A 24,702-nucleotide genomic window follows, 5' to 3' on the forward strand; every position below is an offset into this window, starting at 1 on the left:
ATTCTTTGAACCACAGGATGAGATAAGCCAAGAACACAAATGGCAGAGCATGAGCTGAAGCCCAACTCTGCAGACACCACTCCAATTTGCCCCCTCCTTGTGTTAATGATATTAAAATCCACAATCAAATTAAGTAAGCCATAGTTAGAGGCAGGCCAACTCATCCAACTAGCTCCTCTTGGGGTTTGGGGAGGGATACGGGAGGTGATTTGTGCAGTGGGTGAAGAGCAAAAATCAGAAAGTATTGGGCTTGGGTTGTAAATCAGCAGGATCATGCTCAACCTGCAGCCTTGAGGACTTCTTGGGGCCTGCACACCTGGTGTGATTGTTGTAAATAAAGCAGATGTTCTTGCCTCCCCTCTTCCTTCTGATCTCCTTCACTACTTAGGAGAAAAGCCCAGGATTAGAAAACAGAGCTAGTTCTCCAGATGAGGTGATTTTGGCAAGCTGGCATGGGTCACTTCTCTTTCTCAATTGCCTTACCTTTACTCTTGCTGCCACCAAGGAGAGTCTGGCCCACCCAGAAGGGAGAAAATACATAGAAGGGAGAGATGACAACATAGATGGAAAATATGCCATTTGGGGGAAAATAAATTTAGAGCCTTCTTACACAGCGTACACCAAAATTAATTCCAGATGGATTAAAGAAATAATAATGATGGAACAAAATGCTGGAGAAAAATATTAGCTAGTATTTATCTCATCTTTGGACAGGGAAAATCTTCCCAAGCAAAAAAGTAACAGAAGAAATCATAATGGGAAGCTCAGTAGATACGGCTATATAAGAATTTTTACCTTTGGTGTTGTCAGAAGAGCATTTAAAAAACTAAAAGCAAATTATAAAATGAGAAAAATATTTGCAACGTATGTAAAACCAAGAGCTAGTATCATTAATTTATAAAACAGTTTTACAAATTAACAAGAACAAGCAATACAATAGGGAAAAAGGCAAATGATATGAGTAGACACACAAGATCACAAAAAGGAAAGACCAAAGAAATTAAATTGAAGCAACTATTGGATTGGCCAAAAAGTTTGTTCGGGTTTTCTGTAAGATGTTATGGAAAGCCCCGAACGAACTTTTTGGCCAACCCTATAGATGCCATTTTTCCACTGTCAGAAAAAACTGACATAAATTATATCATGTTATGGTGGCAAGGATACTATCAACTGCATACCCTCTCATCCTGCTAGCGGTGTATACTTTCTAGAAGAAAACTTGGTGTAGATGAGAGTAGTCCTAAAAATGTGCATCTCCTTTGATCCAGCAATTCTATTTCTAGGTGTTTATCCAAGAAAACAACAGTAGTCCTAAAAATGTGCATCTCCTTTGATCCAGCAATTCTATTTCTAGGTGTTTATCCAAGAAAACAATCAGGGAATTAAAAAAAAAAGAGAGCTACATTGAATGCTTACATACAGACAATCTACTAAGCTTTTAATCATGGATCATCTCTCAATCTTCATAACAGGCTTAATGAGGTTAGAAATTTGCCAAGTCAAAAAAAAAAAAAAAGGAGAGAGAGAAAGAAATTTGCCAAGTCACCCCGAGTAGGGATAGAGCTAGGCTTTGAACCCAAGTTTTTGGATCCCAAAGTCTGTCCTCCTAAACCGAATATGATGTGGTTAAATAGAAATAACCTTAAATAAAGTTACCATATGATCCGGCAATCCCATTCCTGGGCATATATCTGGAAAACATGAAAACTCTAATTCAAAAAGATACAGGTACTCCAGTGTTCTCTGCAGCACTATTTACAGTAGCCAAGATATGGAAGCAACCTAAATGTCCATCGACAGATGAATGGATAAAGAAGATGTGGTCCATATATACAATGGAATATTACTCAGCCATTAAAAAGAATGAAATAATGTCATTTGCAGCAACATGGATAGACCTAGAGGTTATCATACTAAGTGAAGTAAGTCAGACGGAAAAAGACAAATATTATATGGTATCACTTATATGTGGAATCTTAAAAAATGATACAAATGAATTTATTTACAAAACAGAAATAGAGTCACAGACATAGAAAACAAACTTATGGTTGCCAAAGGGAAATGGGTGGAGGAGGGATAAATTAGGAATTTGGGATTAACAGGCATACACTACTATATATAAAATAGGTAAACAACAAGGACCTACTGTATAGCACAGGGAACTGTATTCAATATCTTGAAATAAACTATAATGGAAAAGAATGTGAAAAAGAAGATATATGGATATATAGATATAGATATAACTGAATCACTTTGCTGTACACCTGAAACATTGTAAATCAACTATACTTCGATTAAAAAAATTAATAAATACAAATGTACTAATACAAAAGACTGCTATGCAGATGCTAAGAATCGTGTTTACAACCAGAGTTCCTAATCTGGTCCAGGATGAATATGTGACCCTCCTGAAATAATGTATCAACTTCTCTATATACGTACATTTTTTTCCTGAAATGTGAGTTCATGACTTTTCTCAGAGGGTCCAAGACCCATTTTGAGGAATATTTAATGACAAGGGAGGAATTCCTTGTTGACATAATCTTAAGTGATAAAGCAATTTAAAAAGCTATAAACACATATTAACATACACTTATATTCTAGTAAGTATATTAAATATATGTAAACTTAGAGGGAATTTCTCCAGTGTATATTATATCTGAGTGGTAGTATTAAAAGTGATTTTTATTTTCTTCTTTGTGTTTTACTGTGTTTTCCAAATTCCTCTGTAAATATATTTTATAATCAGAAAAATGTAAACGTTATTTTTTAAAGCTTAAATCTAGAGGAAAAATACATTCCACAAGTATCAAAGGGCAAATCATGTAATCAATCCATAGGCCATAGGCTGATAGAGAAAAATAGGCAAAAGATACAATTTACAATAGACAAATTACATTCTATTTATTAAATAGGAAAAGTTTTACCTTGCTAGTATTTAAATAAACATAAACTATGAAACTTCAAAAAAAGTCAAATAGTGTCTCAAAGCAACAACATTTAATGGTGGAAATGCAATAGAAGCACAGCTTTGACGGTAGGGGTTCAGTACAACTTCTGGGGAAAGCAATTTGATAATACAGTTCTGATGGACATTTTTTTTAAAATTAGGATTATTTCAAGTAAGGTGCCAGAAACACTGACTCAAATTGGTTTAAGCCAAAAAGGGAATTTAGTGACTCACAAGAATGAAAAAATCTCCTGGTGTGGCTGGCTCCCAGGTTATAGTGAGGACTGGGTCTCTGTCCATTTCTCAGCTCTGCTTTCCACTGTCATCTTCATTTTTATGTTCCCTTTCTCCCTAGGGGGCTGGACAAATCCAGAAATATCCACCAGCTCAGAACCAACCATGGAATGAGAATGCTTACTTCCCAATAATTTTCATAAAAGTCCTGGGATAGGGCTTCCCTGGTGGCGCAGTGGTTGAGAGTCCGCCTGCCGATGCAGGGGACACGGGTTCGTGCCCCGGTCCGGGAAGATCCCACATGCCGCGGAGTGGCTGGGCCCGTGAGCCATGGCCGCTGAGCCTGCATGTCCGGAGCCTGTGCTCCGCAACGGGAGAGGCCACAACAGTGAGAGGCCTGCGTACTGCAAAAAAAAAAAAAAAAAAAAAAAGTCCTGGGATAAATTTGACCCATGCGGGGGAACTGTGCCTATCCTTGAAAAAGTTGTTATAGCCACAAGATGGAATGCTCTCCCTTGAACTTGGGGGTAGTCTCATTCCCACTCAAGACACATGAACTCAGATTTGGGCCAGGGATTCCCCAACAGAATATTGGGTGCTGTTAACAGACAGAGGAAAAATGGATTTTGGGCAGGCAGAAACATTAGGTGCTCACTCTGCTGACTTAGAGAAATCATCTGAATTGCAGACAATCTATGCAGGAAGCTAAAATAAGACTGTGGTAACAGAAAAAAAGTTAGAAAAACCTAAATATTCAGCAATATGCAATTGGTTGAGTATATTATGCTTTATTCATATAATAGAAGAGTATACACTATTAAAAAGCTTAAAAATCTGATAGGAAGAAAGTAAATTATATAACAGAATGTACGTACAGTTTGGCCCCAATTTCTTTAAAAATATTTATATATTTGCATTCAAAAAGATTGGGCCAATGTATTCAAAATATATTGGATGATGGATGATTTTTGCATTCTTATACTTGCTTTATCTCTACTCTCAGCACTACCCTCTCAAAGAAACTGAAATTGTCAAACAAGTAGATTGAGTATATAGTAATTTATTGTGTTTTTTTTTTTTATTGTGTTTTAAGTAATAAAACACGTAGGTTTTCTAAATTCCTTGAAGCAACTTGAATTGCAATAACATTTGGCCACTTTTATTGAAAGGAAGCGGGAAGATTTTCTTTTAATAGAAGCTGTCAAATGGGAGAGTTGATAGGAATATTCCCTCAGCTTGTTTGTACCTAAAAGCAACATGGCCGGGTGATTACGCCTGATTTATATAATTAAGCCTATTTTACAGATAAATGTCCATTTCTAGCAGTGTTAATCATACTTCATAACTAGCTAATGACAGATATAACCAGGGACTATCTTCTGTGTCCAAAATGCATTCCACACTTAAAATGCTGGCCTGCATTAAAGGTTTCCCCACTCTCCCAAAGCAGAGCTTCCTATGAAACCTTTGATAAACCAAAATGGCATAAAGCAAAGAAGCACTTACCTTAGGACACATCTTGCTAACGGTTGTACGAAGTCAATGGAGAGAAAGCACTGATGCTGACACAGTTCAAAGCTCTGGCGGCCTGATGCTGAGATGCTGAGTGTCATTCCCCGGGAAGGAGCTGGCGGGGCCACTCTCGCTGCTTGGGGCACGCACTGCCTCTATAATGGCTGCTGCAAAACCCACGCTATTTTCGCTTTTCTCTTCTCCTGAGAGTGAAAATCCTCTTTGGATTTCTTTTGGTTAGCGAAAACAAGTACTACTGATAGGTAGGGCTTTCGTAAAAGTGAAGTGGTGTAAAGTGAACTTTGGAAAAGTGGGGGATACCCGTATTACATTTATGTAACCAGCATGAAAATCTGAATATTTTAAGCCTGGATTGTCACTCCTGGTGCGTGTAGGCACGTTGAAACCTGCTGAGGAATGTCTGGGTGGCCTGGTGCACCAGGCAGGCAGAGGTCATATTTATGGAAGCCTTACTGATAGAGTTGCCAGATGTAGCAAATAAAAATATAGGCTGCCCAGTGACATTTGAATATCAGATAAACAATAAAGTTTTTGGTATAAAGATGTCCCAAATATTTCATCAGGCAACCTTACCTGGAGAAAGAGGATGATTAGAAAACTGAAACGGAGCAGTGGCCTCTGGGGGCTAAGAGCTCCACATGGTTAGGAAGCAACCTCCAAATCACAGGGAACAAAGGGGAGGTGCTAGACTCAGGCTAGGGGTGCTGCGTGGGGATTGATGAAGAGGAGACAGCGAGGCCCCTCCTCCTCCGCTGAGGAACTTGGCCTGGTTCCAGGTGGAGAGAAGCACTGCAGTTTCCAATTAAACATGTTCTGTAGCTGAATTCCAGCCTCATAGAGCGGGAGGAAGCCATTGACATACACAAACACTATAGCAGGCAGTAGTCTGGGAATGAAGTGCATATTAATTAGACGCTAACAGAGTGGCTCTAAAGAGGGCCAGGAAGCCATGAGGAGGCCCCCGTGAGGACCAGAGGAGGGAGGTGGACTCCAAGATGTCAAAGTGGAGGAAGGTGTTTGTAGACACTCAACCCTTATGCCACATAGTCACTCCAGTGTAGTGGATCCCAATTGTTTTGCTCCCCAGTGCTTCTCCCCTCTTCTCCTGGAAGGTAGACCCTCCTTTGCGGGGGAATTGCACGTCCAACAGCTCTTGTCATAAAGTCCAAATGGAAACCACTGCCTTCCTAAAGGACCCCACCTCTGAGTTGTCAGGGATTGGTTGAGGGATGGGCCCCCAGATGCATCTTAATAGAGTTTGGAGCAATCCTAGGCAGGGGGTAGGTTTTATGTTTTTTGAGGTTTTGTTTGTTTGTTTGCGGTACGCGGGCCTCTCACTGTTGTGGCCTCTCCCATTGCGGAGCACAGGCTCCGGACGCGCAGGCTCAGTGGCCATGGCTCACGGGCCCAGCTGTTCCACGGCATGTGGGATCTTCCTGGACCAGGGCACGAACCCCTGTCCCCCGCATCGGCAGGCGGACTCTCAACCACTGAGCCACCAGGGAAGCCCAGGGGGTAGGTTTTAATGTCAGCTTGTGAGGAGAAATTCACTACAGGTAAAATTGTCCTTGAAAATCCTTTAAACACCCATAACAGTATACTTTTTTTTCATGAAGGCTGCAGTGACATGTCCCCCCAGTTTTGGAACAGATGGCTGTTTCTTCAGCTGACTACCAGATGAAGTAGCTGGCTTGCATTTCAGGGTCAGGTTATATGAAATGACCCTCTGGGCCTTTGCTCCAGGTTCTCAGGCCATGACAAGCACTGGGACCTCGGGCACAGCAGATTCTCTTCTCCAGGCTCACATCCACTGTACTCAGTGGCCGGCAGAGTCACCCACACACAACCACCCCCTCTCTCTTATTTTCCCCCCATTTAACTCTCAGACTTGAATTTGTAAATGTTAAAGTGTGTATATGATGTGACTCCAGGAACCAACCTCTTAACTTTAGTGACTGGTCCAGAAGGTGGAAATTGATCCAACTCAGGTCAATTAGGGTCCTTCCCTATGATTTTTTTTTTTTTTTTTAATGAAAGTCACAGGGGAAAGCCCTTTCTTCACATGTTAAGAAGTTGGGAAGTTGTGAACCCAGAAACTGATACTAACCATGGCTCCATTTTGTAAACCACCCAGCTTGGGAGAATAAAGCCAAAAATAAAATCCTAAATAAAGCAGATGAGAGGTGAAGAGAGAAAACGCAGGCAGCACCGGGTCCCTGTTCTGGTCCTTCCCAACAACACTCCTCACCTTCCTGGTTATGTGAGCTGATCCGTCTTCCTTCTGCTACATTGTTTGAGGCTTTGATTCCTTGTGGCCTCCCATGACTTTTTCCAGCCCATCCTGCTGGCTCTGGTAACACGTCAGATCTCATCCAATAGTCATCTTTGTAAAAATACTATCTCATCTGCTCTGCTCTCCAATCACATGATTCAATGCACACTTCCTAGTCCCTACAGAAGGCATCAATTGAGATTTGATTTAATCCAGGTCCTCCTCCTTTGCATGTTATCTCAAAGTCTGTACCAGAGGGGCCCTCAGTATTCTACTCACCTCCTCAGTGATTTAATAATAGGGGTTTGCTTTACAGGAGAAGATTGTTTAGACTGTTTTCTTTTTCTTTTCTCTGCTAATCTTCCATTCTTTAACCAGTCCCATCCTTGTTTTCACCTATTCTTTAACTTTCCTATCACTGTCAACTAACCTGAAAGGTGAGAAGTCTGTTGCTTTCTTGAAGTTCTAATATTTCAACGTGTTTTTGATACATAGAAGACTTTCCTGGGGACTTCACATAGCAGTCTTTGTATGGCATAAAGGCTTGTATCAGGAGGCATTTGTCATCTGATAAACTGAAAAGAAATAAACAGTATCTTACAGAGCTCTAGCAGGATATTAAACTGAGAATTTATTTGATCTAAACATGAAAAACTCCAGTGATATTTTTAAAAGCTCCCAATGGAAAAATTACCTCTTGTTAACCAGACAACACAATAAATAGCAAAAGTGAAATTTAAGTTTTATTAAAATCAGACACCACTAATTAGTTTGAATTTGGTTTAAAAAAATTTTTTCCAGCACTCCATAAAAAATTAACATTTTTGAATTTAGAAAGTGTTATTTTGAAACATTCTTTAAAGCTGGATTTCTCTTGGAATAATTTAAAGCATCTTGCCCCTTACACAAGAAGCAAATCATGAAAACAACCTCTTACTCATTTAACCTTGGTAAGTAGTGATATGTGCTGGTGGAATAACAGTGAATGCTGGTTTCTCTTTCCTAAGAAAAGACTGAGGTCTGTTAATAATTTTATATTTCATACGTTCTTTTCTTACTCTCAATATTGAATCAGTCTTGCCATCCAATAGATCTGAGAATTAGTACCCCTGGATGCTGCTTTCCAGTATGCCGTTACTATCCATTGCCCTACTTTGTCTAGAATACTGATTGGGGGAGAGTAGATAAGGTCACTGCTTCCCCCACACCGCTTCTGCAAACTCATGCTGAGGGGACGTATGGGGCTGGAGATGAGGGGATTAAAAATTGGTACTAGTATTTTTATTGTACTTGTTTTGACTCTCTCCTAACTGATCAAATATAAGTGACTTTTCAAAAAATCTGATATTTTGGAATATATATGACACATATGTGTATATATGTGTGTGTGTGTATGTATATATATATATATATATATATATATATATATGCATATGCGTTCTTCTATTACTCTAGACCCTTTAGAATTGTCTATAATTAGTAGACATGGATTCTGAAAATTTCAAATTTACAAATTACAAATTTGTAATATTGTATTTTTTTTTTTTTTTGCGGTACGCGGGCCTCTCACTGCTGTGGCCTCTCCCGTTGTGGAGCACAGGCTCCGGACGCGCAGGCTCAGCGGCCATGGCTCACGGGCCCAGCCGCTCCGCGGCACGTGGGATCCTCCCGGACCGGGGCACGAACCCGTGCCCCCTGCATCGGCAGGCGGACTCTCAACCACTGCGCCACCAGGGAAGCCCTGTAATATTGTATTTTTAAAAATTATTCATTTATTTTTGGCTGTGTTGGGTCTTTGTTGCTGCACATGGGCTTTCTCTAGTTGTGGTGAGTGGGGGCTACTCTTCCTTGCAGTGCATGGGCTTCTCATTGTGGTGGCTTCTCTTGTTGCAGAGCAGGGCTCTATGTGTGCAGGCCTCAGTAGTTGTGGCACGTGGGCTCAGTAGTTGTGGCTCACAGGCTCAGTAGTTGTGGCTCACAGGCTCTAGAGCACAGGCTCAGTAGTTGTGGTGTATGGGCTTAGTTGTTCTGCGGCATGTGGGATCTTCCCAGACCAGGGATTGAACCCGTGTCCCCTGCATTGGCAGGTGGATTCTTAACCATTGCGCCACCAGGGAAGCCCCTGTAATATTATAACAACTCAATTCAACAACTGTGTATTAATCTCCCACCAATTTTTTTTTTTGTGGTATGTGGGCCTCTCACTGTTGTGGACTCTCCCGTTGCGGAGCACAGGCTCCGGACGCACAGGCTCGGCGGCCGTGGCTCACGGGCCCAGCCGCTCCGCCGCATGTGGGATCTTCCCGGACCGGGGCACGAACCTGTGTCCCCTGCATCGGCAGGCGGACTCTCAACCACTGCACCACCAGGGAAGCCCCTCCCAACAATTTTTGAGACAGTAGGATGATAGAGGTGGATATATGATCTATTTCATATTCTCAAGGACCTTGCTGCTCCATCTATGTATACAGCTAACTGTAATGCAAAGCATATTGTTCCGAACTGTATATATTCAAGTTCAAACAGAGATGGTGCTGATAAACTCTGGCTGTGGAGTCTAAGCCTCATTAACCAACGAGTGCTTAGACTTTCAATCTGTGAAGGAAGGGAAGGACATTCCAGAGAAGAAGAGCTTGAACAAAGTCATGGGTACATTACTTCCTCAGAGGAACAGAGATTGTATACAAAGTGGCAAGGACAGGAAACAAGATGTGGAAAGGTGGGTAGTAAAGTATCTAAGTCCTTTATTGCCATGTAAAGATCTTGAACTTTATTCTGTGGACAGCAGTAAGTCAGCTAAGTTTTCTATGCAGGGAAATGACATATCCAGATTCAAGACTCAGAAAGACAATTCCAGAAGCTTAGGGTAAATGAACAGGAACAGGCATAAAGAACAGTGAGAGAGTCAAGCTAGGAGGCTATTATGATAATGCCAATGGAAAATAATGGCAGCTTATCCTGGAAAATAAGCATGGAAATTGAGAAAAGATACAATTGTGGTGAAGGAGAGAGATGACTTAAAGCAAAATTAGGTTTTAATTTGGAAGACTGGGTGGATGGTAATAACATTAACTGAGCTACAGAACACAGGGAAAGTATTCAATAGCAAGTTTGAGACTCGGGTTTTAAATACGTTGGGTATAGGAATGTTTGGATCATCCAGTTGGAGTCTAATACGCAAATGGACTTTGGGTCTGAAGTCTAAGACAGAGAACTGGGAACAGAGGTAAATTAGCAGTCAGACTTATAGCAATTGTCGCACCTACCTCCACTTTCTGATGATATGATTGATTCGGCTAGCTGAAAATCTTTCTTTTACAAAAAACACCCAGATACTCTGCATAAAAGATAACAAACATCCTTTTAAAGGCACAGATAAGTCCACAACAGAGTAATGGAAAACCTCCATGTACATCTAATGGGCATTCCAGAAGGACTTGTGGAGGCTGGAGATGGGGGCAGAAGAAGTAATATTTCAAAATGTAATAGTTAAAGATTTTCTAGACTTGAAAAAAGACATGATTCCAGACTCAAGAAGCATAATGAGTCCTGAAAAGGGTAAATAGAAATAAATCCATACCTAGACACATCATAGCAAAAATGAAAACAAGAGAGAGAATATCTTAATTACATAACTTTCAGCTTTACTTTTCTCATTTTTAGATAGGATTAAGCTGGATAATATGTAAAATCATTCATTTAGCGGATATCTGGGTGAACATCTGGTACTAGGGATGTAAAAGTGAGGGAGAGATGGGCTTCTCTAGTGGTGCAGTGGTTAAAAATCTGCCTGCCGATGCAGGGGACACGAGCTCGAGCCCTGGGTACAGGAAGTTCCCACATGCCGCGGAGCAACTAAGCCCGTGCGCCACAACTACTGAGCCTGTGTTGCACAGCTACTGAAGCCTGTGCACCTAGAGCCCGTGCTCTGCAACGAGAAGCCACCGCAATGAGAAGCCCACGCACTGCAACGAAGAGTAGCCCCCGCTTGCTGCAACTAGAGAAAGCCCGTGCGCAGCAACGAAGACCCAATGCAGCCAAAAATAAATAAATAAATTTATAAAATAAAATAAAAAAAGTGAGGGAGACAGTTTCTGTAAAAACAGTGCCTTCTCTCCACCACACACTTCTATTTTTGTACTCCGTCTATATTCTTCTTCAGCCTCTCTTGTGTGTCCCTTGTCACCTCCTTAAATGTTGCTGTTCCTAGGATTCAGTCAGGGGCTGTTTTTTCCTCTCACTCCTCACATTCTTAGATGACTTCATTCATTCACCTGCCTTTAGCCCTGAACTGTAGAGACTGACTCTCAAATCTCTACTTCTAGCCCCAACTCTCTTCTGAGCCCCAGACCCATCACAGATACTGCAAACATGGCATAAAGCAGAATTCATTCTCTCCAGCCCAGTCCTCTCTTCTTGACCTCAGTTAGCAGCACTGCCGTCATCAGTCTCTCACCTTTATGCATGCGTTTCCGTAGCCAGAAATACATCTACTCGTTTTCTTCATCTGGTAATAGCCAGTTCATCCCTCAAAATTCACTTCAAACCTCACTTCCTCTGTGAGGCCCTGTAACGTGACTTTCGTCTGCCTGTGAGTAGGGTAACATCTTCTTTGGTTCCCCAGGTTACCATCATGGCCGCCCCCACCCGTAATGTGTTTTTGAAGTCTACTTTCTCCAGTAGACACAGGTCTGTAGCATCGGGAGCTAAGCTAGTGCTGTTTTGTGTCCTGAGCAATGCCTTTGTGTGGTTCCCATCTTGAAAGAGGCCCACTTTGAATAGAGCTGAATGAATGGGCTGTGGGTTAATGAACGGATGTGCCTTATCCAACCAAGACAGGGGGAATCAAGAGTGTGGCTTTACTGTAATACCGTCATCTTGTGACCACACTCACTTTGGTTAAATTGGCTGTGATCTGCAGTCTGGTGTGAAAATGGAAATACGCGCAGAGCACACTAGTGGGTTTCCAGGCTGTCTGATTTCCGCAGCAGGGTGTTGCCAATCATTGTCATAAAGCTGTCACAACAGCTCTGCTCCAGATGACCTGATGTGAAACTGTCTGGGCTGTGGGCTGGAATATTAAATGACGTTGTGTTTCTGCAGCTAGCTGAGCGCTTGAGTCACAGCTGTAGTAAAAATGTTTTAACAAAATTAAAATCTCTGGGGGGGAGGGGAAAACAGAGAATAAACAAGGTTGCGCAGAATGCTGAGATGGAGCCAGGCAGGGGAGGGAGACATTGGTATTGCCTAATTTCTATATTTAGTTATAGTAGGAAAGTAGAGGTTGAGACTGAGAGGTCTACATCTGTGATTTAAAAGTCTAAAATTTGCTCCCCATTGAATTGAAAAAAAAAAAAGACAAGAATTTTCTAGAAAATACATATACTAAATCAAAAGGGGCCACGGGGCAAAGAAATAAAAGCTATCCCCTGCCAGAACAAATTGAAACAGATCAATTGCCTCTTGTCACTTCCTATTTGCAAACTGATGAATTACTGTTTAAAAAGCCTGGCTCTGTGTACTGCTAGGTTTAGCACAAAGACAGAAATTTCTGATGTGCAGCTCACGCATATGGAAAATGCTTGGGATGATAAATTGGTGCTGCTTCTTTAGGGAATCAACATAAATAATTCTTGTTCATAAAGAAAAACTAGAACTTGAAAAATCTTTATGGTAAGTTAGAGCCCTGAGGAGCATGTTCTATTTTATTTTTACTCAGAGGAGTATGTCTAAGTGTCACCTTGAACAATGGAAAGAAAATGGGATCTAAAATACAAGGTAGCTTTCTTTGGTTTGCTCCATTTAAAAAGGAAGAAATACCCCAATGTTCATAGCAGCACTATTTACAATTGCCAAGACATGGAAGCAACCTAAGTGTCCATCGACAGATGAATGGATAAAGAAGATATGACATATATGTTGATACAATGGAATATTACTCAGCTATAAAAAATGAAATAATGCCATTTGCGGCAACATGAATGGACATAGAGATTATCATACTAAGTGAAGCAAGTCAGACAGAGAAAGACAAATGTCATATTATATCACTTATATGTGGAATCTAAAAAAAATGATACAAGTGAACTTATTTACAAAATGGAAATAGACTCACAGACATAGAAAACAAATGTATGGTTACCAAAGGGGAAAGTGGGGGAGGGAGGGATATATTAGGAGTTTGGGATTAAAATATACACACTACTATATATAAAATAGACATCCAACAAGGACCTACTGTATAGCACAGGGAACTATATTCAATATCCTGTAATAAACCATAATGGAAAACAATATGAAAAAGAATATATATCCGAATCACTTTGCTGTGCACCTGAAACTAACACAACATTGTAAATCAACTATACTTCAAGTAAAGAAAAAAAAAAGAAAGGAAGAAATATGTAACTTGTTGTCCCACTGCTTTCCAGGCCCTGAGAGTACGAAGGTGAGTTAGCTGAGATCTCTGCAACTCACAGACAAATGTAAAAGGATGAGATAGGGCCCAACGGAGGCTATCAAAGACCAGCAAAGAGCGCAAAGGTAGGAAGAACCGCTGAGGGAACTGCGGGTGGGGGCGGCAGGTTAGAAGACAGAGCCTGAACCCCCCCTCCCACCCCCCAACACACACACAAAACACAATTCAACTAAAGCAGCTGCACCTTTATCTTATTATTGTAGGTCTTTCAGCAACATTTTGTTTCAATAAGATATTCCACTGCTATGAAAAAAAACTTGTTTGCAAAAATGGATAAATGATGGGAGAGACTGGAGGCAGATAAATCTAATAGGAGATAATTGTAATAGTCTGGGTGAGAATAATAAAACTGGTTCAGCCAAATCTAGTTGAATGGATGAATTAAACCTCATAAACCAATATGAATCACATTGCCTAGATATAAGGTCTTTCCATGATCTATGTAATAGGAAACCATGCCTCTAATTTATTTTGGCATGAGATGGGGTACAAATGAATAAATAAAATAAATGAGAATAGCACTTCTCAAACTTTTGTGTAGAGACATCACCTGGAGATCTTGTTAAAGTACAGATTCTGATTCCCAGGGTCTGGGGCGGGACCTGAGATCCTCCATTTCCAACAAGTTCCTAGGAGATATGTCCTCCAAGGACCATAATTTGAGTAGCAAAGTATCAGGGAATCTACAGAGAATTCCCAGTCCAATGAAAGAGCAGGGGCTTTGAAATCAGAGATGTTGGACTTAAGTCCAGGATTCACCACTTACAAATTACAGCTCACCTCTGAGTCTAAATCCTCATCTAATGATGGTACCAGACTAGCTGGTGAGCTGTTGCGAGGATTAAGAAAGACAATACACATAAGCTATTAGCACAATGCCTAGCTCATAGCGAACATTTAGTAACCGGTAACTATTACTATTATTTTCTAAAAGCCAATTTTATAAAAGAGTGATCCACGAATCCCCTTTGCCAGAATCACTGGTGGTGCTGGGTTAAGATGTGGACACCTGGACCCCACATCCAATCTAATGAATCGGAACCTCTGAGGGAGGACTGGCCGGCATTTTTAACAAATCCCTTTGCACACCAAAGCTGAAGGATCACTGCTGGAAGCTACATGCATGTGTGGCCAGACTTGATCAGACCACTTCCAAATAACATTTATTTAGCACGCAGGGTAGAGCTTGGCTTATACCATGACCTGGCTTCCTGGAGTAGGTGAAAGGTGAAAGGCGGTGTGGTCACTGGGCCACAGAGATTACAACGTTCTTAGAATTGAAGGAGGAATCTATGCTCTGCTTCCCTGTGTTCCTTGTCTGGTAAAAAGCTCATGTCCCAGGACAAAAAGTGTCCTCTCCAGCCTCCTTCCCCCCCTTCCCCACTTTCACGCAAGGTTTCTCATGAAGATAAGTTAGGAACTGCATCTTTTCAGACCAATTCTGGGCAAAGCTGACCCTGGACTGAATATCAAAGTCGGTCCAAGTTATTTCTGAGGCCTTTCCACTTTGCCTTTTTTCCCCTTTCTCAGGCCTACCCTCTCTTCTCACCCCCTGGTGCCATGTGCTACCTTGTTTTTCTCCCTCAAGGTGTTCTCCCTCATCTACAGTCTCATCCTCCTTCTTACCTAGCACACACACTACTTCGGTAGAGGTGTAGGGATAAGCAGGTGGGAAGGTGTGCATCCTTTAGAAGAAGTGGGTAGGCTGAACCAAAGTCCCACCTCGAAGGATCCAACCTAACTCCATGACTAGAGGGACCAAAGCTGGTACAAGCTACAGGCAAAGTCAGAATTGTACTTAGGAAACAAGGTTAAATCTGCTCTAACACATGATTAAATGACCAGTGAGGTTCCCAGAATTACAGAGTATAACTTAGATGACTTTAGCCTAGAAAGAAGCAGATATTACTAGTTGTCCACCATAGCCACAGAAAAATCTCAAAAGTGGTCCAAAAGAAGATCTTTTCTTCCCCCTTTGCTAAATTCATTTTACTTTTTCATTTAAAAATTGTTTGGAGGGCTTCCCTGGTGGCGCAGTGGTTGGGAGTCCGCCTGCCGATGCAGGGGACACGGGTTCGTGCCCCGGTCCGAGAAGATCCCACATGCCGCGGAGTGGCTGGGCCCGTGAGCCATGGCCGCTGAGCCTGCGCTTCCGGAGCCTGTGCTCCGCAGCGGGAGAGGCCACAACAGTGAGAGGCCCGCGTACCGCAAAAACAAAAACAAAAACAAAAACAAAAGCTGTTTGGAAAATTTTCAAAATTACTTAAAAGTAGAGAGCCTAGCACAGTGCACCTTCATGTCCCCAGGAGCAATTATCAGGATTTTTGTCAATCCTTTTTTTCCCTGGAATAATTTGAAGCAAATATAAAAAAGACCACATCATTTTGTCCACAAGTATTTCTTAGGTCAATACACTGTAAAAGATGCCTCTATTTGACATTTCTGTCCTCAAGAAGATCCATTTTTGATCAAATAAACTTTTCAATGAACCTGTTAGGGCCAATTATTCATTTTCTAAAATCTCTTGCACCCATCCATATTAGGCTAGGTAGTCAACAAGTTATCTGGGGCATTGTTCTAGGCTCTGGGGATGCTACTGCATAGATTGCACTTATGTGTTTATTTTTTAAACACATAAATAAGTTGATTTTAGTTGATCATAGAATCATACACTAGTAAATACTACTAGGAAGAGAAAACAGGATACGATGACTGGACATGCGGGTGGGGTGGCATTCAAGTTGAGATCTCTATAAGGGGAAGGTTGTAGCCATGTAAACATCCAGGGGAAGAGCATTCTCAACAGAACGACAGTAACGCAAAGACCTTGAGATGAGAACAAGCTTGGCATGTTTCAGGGACAGAATGAAGGCACCCGATATGTGTTTGCATTAAATATGTGGATGTCTAATATCTCCTGAAAAATGTGACTGGAGCCTCATGAGAATCTGAACTGTGGCATTAACACATTATTAATTGCTTTTCTTTTAATTCAATGAGTACTAATTACCCCTCGGGTGGCAGGCTCTATGCTAGACACAGATGATAAGAGGTGCGTTTGGAAGTGTTTTCCCTGAGTAGCTCATAACTGGTGGTGAAGACAGATACGTGAGCACACAGATAAAGCAACCTTCCAAGTGAGTTACAGCCCTGGAGTGGGAGTGTCACAAGGGTCCATGGAAGCTCAGAGGAAGGTCTACTCCTCCAGGAGAATGTAGGAAGCTCTTACATAAGAAGTGACCTGTGAATTGAACCTGTAAAGATGAATAGGATTTAAAAAGATGAATTGTTCCCAGCAATACTGTGGAATAAATATCCTAAAAAGCCCTCTAGTTACAAAATACCAGAACTGTTGAATTAAATACAATAACTATCCTTTGAAAATCAGGAACATAGAATGGTGAACCAGTGCTGAAGTCCTTGCTTTATTGAAGGCATTTGCTGAAACTAGGAACCCAGAGCCCTTGGGTAAGGCTGGGTGGGGGCTTCTGGGGAACAGGACACAGGAGACAGGAACTGGAAGTGAGACACCCACATAAAGTCAGGAACCTGAAGGGTCACACCCTCCTCACAAAGGTAGGAGAGAAAACTCTCTGCCCCTTAACAAAGGCAAAGCATGAAAAAATGTAACTTGTTTGTCTCAGTCCCGGTGCTGGGAAAGGAAAAAAAAGGAAAAGATAGGTCTCCTGAGAGAAGTAGTAACCAGAATCAGTCCCCTCACTCAGACTGGGGTTTGATTACATTACTAACTCAATATACACCCCAGAATCCCCAAAGGCTCAAGAATGGGCAGTACCACATACTTCACGAAGATGGCATGAAAGATGGGCTAAAATTGGGACTGTTTGAGAAGCAGTTAGTTAGGTCCACCCTGAAAATCTGTGCATTTCTCTCTATGTACATTATATCTCAATAAAGTTTTTTTCAGAAAAGAAGAAAATGAGGAAGAGTAGGATGAGGAGAAAGAGGAGAAGTAGTAAGAGGAAGAGGAAGAGTTAAATGTCCAGATCTATTCCCTGGTTTAGGTCTCTAGACAACCTCCTCTAGACTACAGCTTTCCTCTCTGGAGAGGGCAAAAGACTGTCTGTAGAGGGGAACATCAGGCATAGTTGAGGGCACAAATACAATGAGCAAAAACAATAGGTGAGCATGTGTACTACCCTAGTCTTCTTTCCTCCACTTGGTTCCCAGAACTTGGCAGCTACAGTCAAAAGATAAGGACCCTGCAGTCTCCCTAATAAAATGGCCCAGCCAGGTTACCCTAAAGGGAAGGCAAATCCCACCCTGTGCTCAGAGCTTCCAATCAGCTTTTTAGTCTTTCTCTCTTAAGCACAAGCAGACAACCAAAGATTACTAGACATCTAAAGAAAACCTCCACTGTGGAAGATAGAGGTCCACTCAAGCAAGAAAGCAAACAAACAAGCAGCATACAAAAACAGAAACCAGGGCTTCCCTGGCGGCGCAGTGGTTGAGAGTCCGCCTGCCGATGCAGGGGACACGGGTTCGTGCCCCGGTCCGGGAGGATCCCGTATGCCACGGAGCGGCTAGGCCCGTGAGCCATGGCCGCTGAGCCTGCGCGTCTGGAGCCTTTGCTCCGCAACGGGAGGGACCACAACGGTGAGAGGCCCGCGTACCGGAAAAAAAAAAAAAAAAAAGAAACCAACCAGAGGAAATAAAACTTTTTAAATTTGAAAAAGATCCTTACAGACATGGGTATTGCAATCACAAAATAAGAACAGGATGCTATAAAAAGGAACATTTAGAAGGAAAAAAGAAGAGGTCTTAAAATTTTAAAATATGAAAGCAGAAATGAAACACTCAATAGCAGAGTTGGAACATAATGTTGAATTTTTCTACAAAAGTAAAGTAAAATGACAGAGGCAGAACATAGGAGAAAAAGATTACAAAAATTAGTGTCTTTGTCAGTTTGGGCTGCTATAATAGAGTAGCATACTCTGAGAGGCCTGTGAACAATAGAAATTTATCTCCCACAGTTCTGGAGGCTGGAAGTCCGAGATCAGGGTACCAACATGGTCGGGTTCTGGTCCTGGTCCCGGTCAGGTTAGGGTTGCAGACTTCTTGACATCTTCACATGACAGAAAGAGAGTGAGTTAGCTCTTTGGTCTCTTCTTATAAGGGCACTATTTCCATTCGTGAGGGCTCCACCCTCATGACCTAACTACCTTCTAAGGACCCCACCTCCTAATACCATCACATTAGATTTTAACCTATGAATTTTGGGGGACACACACATCAATCCATAACAGAGGGCCAGTATATGAGGTAAAATATCTAATAGGCATTCCTAGAAGGAGAACATAGAAAGCTGAGTGAAGTAAATATTTAGTGAAGTAATTCAAGGACATTTCTTAGAATCTAAGGATGTGATCTGCAGACTGAAAGGGCCCACTGACAGCTCAGCACAATGGATAAAACAGACACACATCAAAGCACAACATTATGAAATTTCACAATACTAACATGAGCTTCCAGGGATGAAGTAAAAATAACAGCAACAACAAAAAATAACTGATCATATATAAAGGATCAAGAATCAGAATGGCTTTGGACTTCTTAACAGTAATACTGGAAGCAAGAAATCAGTGGAGCATTTCTGTTTCCAGTTAACGGCACACCAGGAAACTGAGCCATCGTCCTGCTGAAAAACTGGACAAAATTTATTTCTGAAAATAAAAACACTTTAAAAACAGTAAAGATATAAAAAGGCAGTTAGGAACTCTCAGGTCACTTTTCAGACTAGAGCTTGTAGCCAGAGAGGCAAGCAGAACATCAGAGCAATAATGGCAAACCTGAACTAGACTCGCCCTGCTTCCCCTGAGCCGCAGGGACCTGGGGGGAGGACAGCAGAGGAAAAAGGGGGGAAAAGGAAAAGAAGGTGTCCTAGGGAGGTTGTACCCATGGATTGGTCCTCACGTGAAATTGTATTTAGAATATATCCAACCTGGTTGGGCCAGGAGCTCTCAAACCTTGATGTGGTCCTTCCTGACAGTGCCCATAGGCACCTGGCAGAAACATATGCAAAGCCCTGCAAGAAGGCACATCCAATCAAGGACTCAGAGAACCACAACAAATCATTTTTCTAGGGTGATGTCCAGTAAGCAGTGGAAACACACCGGAAAACAGAACATGAACCTGAATGAGAATCAATGTTGGAATGATCAGTCATGAACTTTAAACTATGCTTACCAAGTTTAAAGAACTAAACTTAAAATATCTTCAGAAAACAAGGCACTGTGAGAATGACATAGCAGTTTTGAAAAAGCAGCAGAGAATTTTCAGAAATGAAAAAAAATTTTTTAAAGGCAGTAGAGTCATGCCTTCATAATTCAGAAGGAAAAGGATTGCTGATCTAAAATTCTCAACCCAGTTAAACTATTCATAAATTACCAGGCTAGGATAATGAGAATTTCAACAGGCAATATTTCAAAAAACTTACCTCTCATGCACCCTTTCTGGTGAGGTTACTATAGGGTGTGGTCCGTCAAAGTCAAACCCTAGACAAAGAAGATATGGGAAACAGAAAACAGGAGATCCAACACACCAGAGAGGCAAAGGGAATCTCCAGGAGGATGTTGAAAGGAGGTACCAGGATGATAGCCACTCACCAGATACAGAGGAAACCTGTCTCTACCAGAGCAGTGGAATGCAAGAAACAGACATATTGAAAACCATCATCACCAAAATCTCTGCCACCATTCTATGTTTCTTTTCCTTTTTGGTTTAACCTGAAGACAGAATGTCTGGCCACAGTCTTATATATATTTAACTTTTTTTGACCATTGCTATAAAAATTCCTGTTCTCCCCTCCATGGTTTTTGCTTGTATCCACTAAGGAGCTCATTCATTCCTAGGTGATTTGACCTACTCCTGAGAGCAGGAGGCAGATCATCTGATCTTAGAAGCAGGAAATACAGGGCATCCCACTTCCTTTGATACTATTTTTTATGACAATCTGTATGTACCGCCCTGCTGCCCTGCCAGGTGCTCCAACTGTGGTCAGCCATCTAAAAGTTCTCAGAACTCAATTTCCTAAAATCAAACAGTAAAACACCAACATACCTACATGAAAGTAAACTCCCATATTAGGATGTATGATAATTAAACCACCACTTATTTGGACCTTACAATGAGTAAGACTGTTGCAAACCCTTGACTTGTGAGATCCAGTGACATCCAACCTGCACACTTGGTGCCCTTTTCAAATCATCCTCAAGTCATTCTGCCATCTCCCAATTGTTTGGGGGAAGTAATCTGAGACTTTACCTATGTATAATTTTGTTTAAGCTATTGGATTTAGGGGCATAAATAAAATTTTTTTCTCCACAAACTTCAGCTGAAAACGTGTTGAGAGGCTGCACTCTGTGAAGTTGGAGTATTAAAAGCCAAGGGGTTGGGGGACTTCCTTGGTGATCCAGCGGGTAATAAGACTCCATGCTCCCAACACAGGGGGCCCGGGGTTCGATCCCTGTTTGGGGAACTAGATCCCGCATGCATGCAGCAACTAAGAAGCCCGCATGCTGCAACTAAAAGATCCCACGTGCCACAACCAAGACCCGGCACGGCCAAAATCAATCAAAAAAAAAAAAAAAAGCCAAGGGGTTGTCCAGCAGGAAAACATCACCAGAGAAACATTGCCAGCTGCCTTGTGCCCTGGAAATCCTTCCTTCCGTGATATCATCCAGAGCTGAACGCCAAGCCAGCCTCAGCAGGAGGGAAGGCCTACTATCAACTTTGTTCCTGGGAGTTTCCACCATCCAAAATAAAGGCTGCCTTAATGGGGGAGGGGGAATGCTCACTGAGAAATTCAGATATCCAGATGTTTTCCTCCTCTTGTCTGATTGGTGAGTTAAAGTTTGATGATTCAAGCAGTTCCAGGAAATAAGATTCATGAAGTCAATTTGTGCTGACAAGTGTCTCAGCCATTCGGTTCCCTCCTTGTGACGGGCTGCACTTAGTGGCATTACAAAGCCAGGTGGGGTCAATTACCGCATAAATTTCACTAGATACTTATTTTAGCGCCCACACCATTAGAAGAAATTCTGCCAAGAAATTCTCCCAGTCTTAAATGAATTAATATGACCCTGACACAATTTTTAAACAATTGTTATGCTTCAGGTTGGAAGTTTACCGAGAAAATAAAGTCCCGGGTGCATCTGTCTATATTTCAAGGGTTAAAGTGATTACATAACTGAGTTGAATCATGATTTGCTAATTGAAAGCAAGCTATTTTTAATGGTTTAAATAATTGGGTTACTTTTACTTTTTTTTTTTTTTCTTTTACTTTTTCAGGCTTTTAAATTTGAAAGTAAAATGTCTCATTGACGTTTTCCTTAAAGTCTTTCATTAAAATTAGGAAACATTCACTTTGCTGTTTAATAAATGCCTGATGATGATAATGGTTTATTTTAAATGGTTTGTTTTAAATGGTTTATTTTAAAATTAATGGTTTATTTTTAAAAAGCAGGATGAGAAGTTGTAAGGTAACGATTCTGACTGCCAATTCCAACGGTGGGGAGTGTCAGTGGGCAGCTGGGCGTGGGGGGAGAGGAGGGTGATGGGCGTGTCTGGGACCGCTGCTCTCCCACACCACCAAGCAATTCTCCGACACCACCTGGGTGTCATACAATTTAATTTAATTCTGACACTATGTACCTGAAGACAACATCAGATTCCACAGGTTATGGGCGCAGTCCTACAAGAATATCCCACACTTCAGATGCCAATCAGTAGTAGTGGTGGTCACCTGGGCTTCTGACCCATGGGTGGATCAGTAGTTTCAGTGAGCCCCCTGGTCCGGTTCAATTACTTTGCAAGAGCAGCTCACAGAACTCGCAGAAACATCTTACTTACCTGATCACTGGTTATTATGAAAAGATGTAACTCAGGAACAGCAAGATGGAAGAGATACATAGGGCGAGGTATGGAGAAAGGGCTCAGAGCTTCCATGCCCTCCGGGTGTGCCACTCTCCCTGAATCTCCGTGTGTTCACCAACCTGGAAGTTCTCCAAACGCTCTCTTTTTGGGTTTTTTTGGAGGCTTTATTACATGGGCATAACTGAGTAAATCATCGGCCAGTGGTGATTGATTCGACAACCTCTAGCGTCTCTCCCTCCCCTCCCAGGGGGGATGGGACTAAAAGTTACAACCCTCTAATCACATGGTTGGTTCTCCTGGTAACTAGCCCCTAACTTTAAGTGGGTCCAAAGTCACCCCATTAATATAACAAAAGACACCTTTCTGGCTCTCATTACTTAAGAAATCCAAGGGTTTTAGAAGCTTGGTGCCAGAAACAGGGATATTCTTATGACAGATCACAATATCACATAAGGCATATAACTTAAATGATTATATGCTTGGTCAGAGTTTGAGCTGAAGTAAGACATACAAATGATAAAAATCAAATATTTTGGATTGTTGCAGTTTCTCTAAAGGCAATATATTAGTCAGGATAGGCTAATTGCTTTAACTAACAGCCCCAAAATATCAATGGTTTAATATAGCAGAAGTTTATTTCTCACTCATGCAAAGTCCAGGGCAGATGTTCCTGAGGACTTAAGGAAGTTACCTTTTCAAGGAAGAGACTTGAGAATTTAGCATCCTTCCATCTTGCAGCTCTAACCATCTTCCTCATGAGGCCACCAAGTTCTGAGAGAGTGAGAGTGGAGAAAGAAGGTCACCTGCACACAGTTCCTTCCCTGTTAAGTGACACATCTTGGTAAGAACTAGTCACAATCTCAATGGTGTGCTGTAACCAGCTGGTCCCAGCTTCCGAAAGTTGCTTATGTGCCTTTTTTCCCCAATTCCACATTCAATGACATCATGTTGCTGGCTTGAAACAGGCCTTTGTGGAAGATTTACACAAGGGAAATAGGCAAATACTGCAGATGAAGCCTTTTCCTATCCGGAAAGCCAGGTGTTAAAACATTTACCAGCACAGCATACAGTTCCACCCAGCTAGAGGCAAAGGGTCCTGGAGAGGTGTTTAGTTGTGCATCTGAGAGGGATGAACGGGTTTGGTGAATATCTAGCCTCTCTCTGTCACGTGAAACAAATGAGAAAAGGATAAATAATTTCATTTGACTTTGGAAATGATCTCTTGTAACTATTCTTTAAAAAGGAACATTACTCTGTTTTTGGCTTTTTATTATCGTGTCTCTGTGTCATTTATATACCCTAAACTCAGGGAAATTGTTTATGAATTACCTAACTGAAAATATATTGCTGTTAGGTAAGTGAGATGCCATCCTGTATGTGGGATTTTCTTCAGGGCAAGTTCCTTTCTCTTTTATTTGATGTTTTTGGTCTTCTCTTCCCCACTCAAAATACTACATACCTCATACAATCCCTTAAAAATATTTATGAGCGGGCTTCCCTGGTGGTGCAGTGGTTGCGAGTCCGCCTGCCGATGCAGGGGACACGGGTTCGTGCCCCAGTCCGGGAAGATCCCACATGCCGCGGAGCGGCTGGGCCCGTGAGCCATGGCCGCTGAGCCTGTGCGTCCGGAGCCTGTGCTCTGCAACGGAAGAGGCCACAACAGTGAGAGGCCCGCGTACTGCAAAAAAAAAAATATTTATGAGCATTTTTTTCTGATTTTTAAAAAATAAAGTGACCCATACACAATTACTGTTTTTGCAGGTAATAAATGATCAAATATCAGCAATTTCGTATGGCTCAACCTATACTAAGCATAGTTTCTGTTTTCAAGTCCCATCGGAATTTCCTATCATCTTTTGATTTGTTTGATAAAGTTTATTGGATTACCTTCCAGGACTCCTTATTAGCAATATAAATGACCAGAAGTTAAAAATTTGTTATCCTTCCTTCACAATTCAAACCTCTATAACTCTTTGAAACTTCCAAGGGGACTGGCTTCATAGTCTCTGTAAAATCCCCATGAGGATGCCCTTGCTCTTTTTTGAGGGACAGAGACCCCATTTTTGCCACAAAGGCGTCTGGCCACACATAGTACTGTTTTCTCCTGGAGTCCACAAGGCTGCTTTTCTATGACTCTCTCTACTTTTGTCTACTTTTTGGAACTTGTAGAATTCTTGAGAACTGTACTGGGACTTTTTGCAAAGCAATATATAAGAATCATTATTCACTGTCATGGTTGGTTGCAAGGAGTAGGTTATGTATCAAGAACCAAAAGGGTACAGACCCTGCTGGGAAGCCAGAAGAACATAGGCTGTTTGTCTCCCCCAGACTGAGCCTCTC

The 24,702-nt window shown here is 41.7% G+C and overlaps 1 long non-coding RNA gene across 1 annotated transcript; it reads right to left on the reverse strand.

Moving 5' to 3' along the window:
* Window positions 1-2,760: 2,760 nt before the first annotated feature.
* LOC117200831 (uncharacterized) lies at window positions 2,761-24,055 on the reverse strand. Its single transcript, XR_004482545.2, has 3 exons — window positions 23,054-24,055; window positions 7,420-7,564; window positions 2,761-7,168 (listed from the first exon to the last, which is right to left on the reverse strand). It is a non-coding gene; the product is annotated as an uncharacterized LOC117200831 (long non-coding RNA).
* Window positions 24,056-24,702: the final 647 nt, after the last annotated feature.

Source organism: Orcinus orca, chromosome 4, assembly GCF_937001465.1.
Source record: "Orcinus orca chromosome 4, mOrcOrc1.1, whole genome shotgun sequence".
In the NCBI taxonomy this organism is placed as follows: Eukaryota; Metazoa; Chordata; class Mammalia; order Artiodactyla; family Delphinidae; genus Orcinus; species Orcinus orca.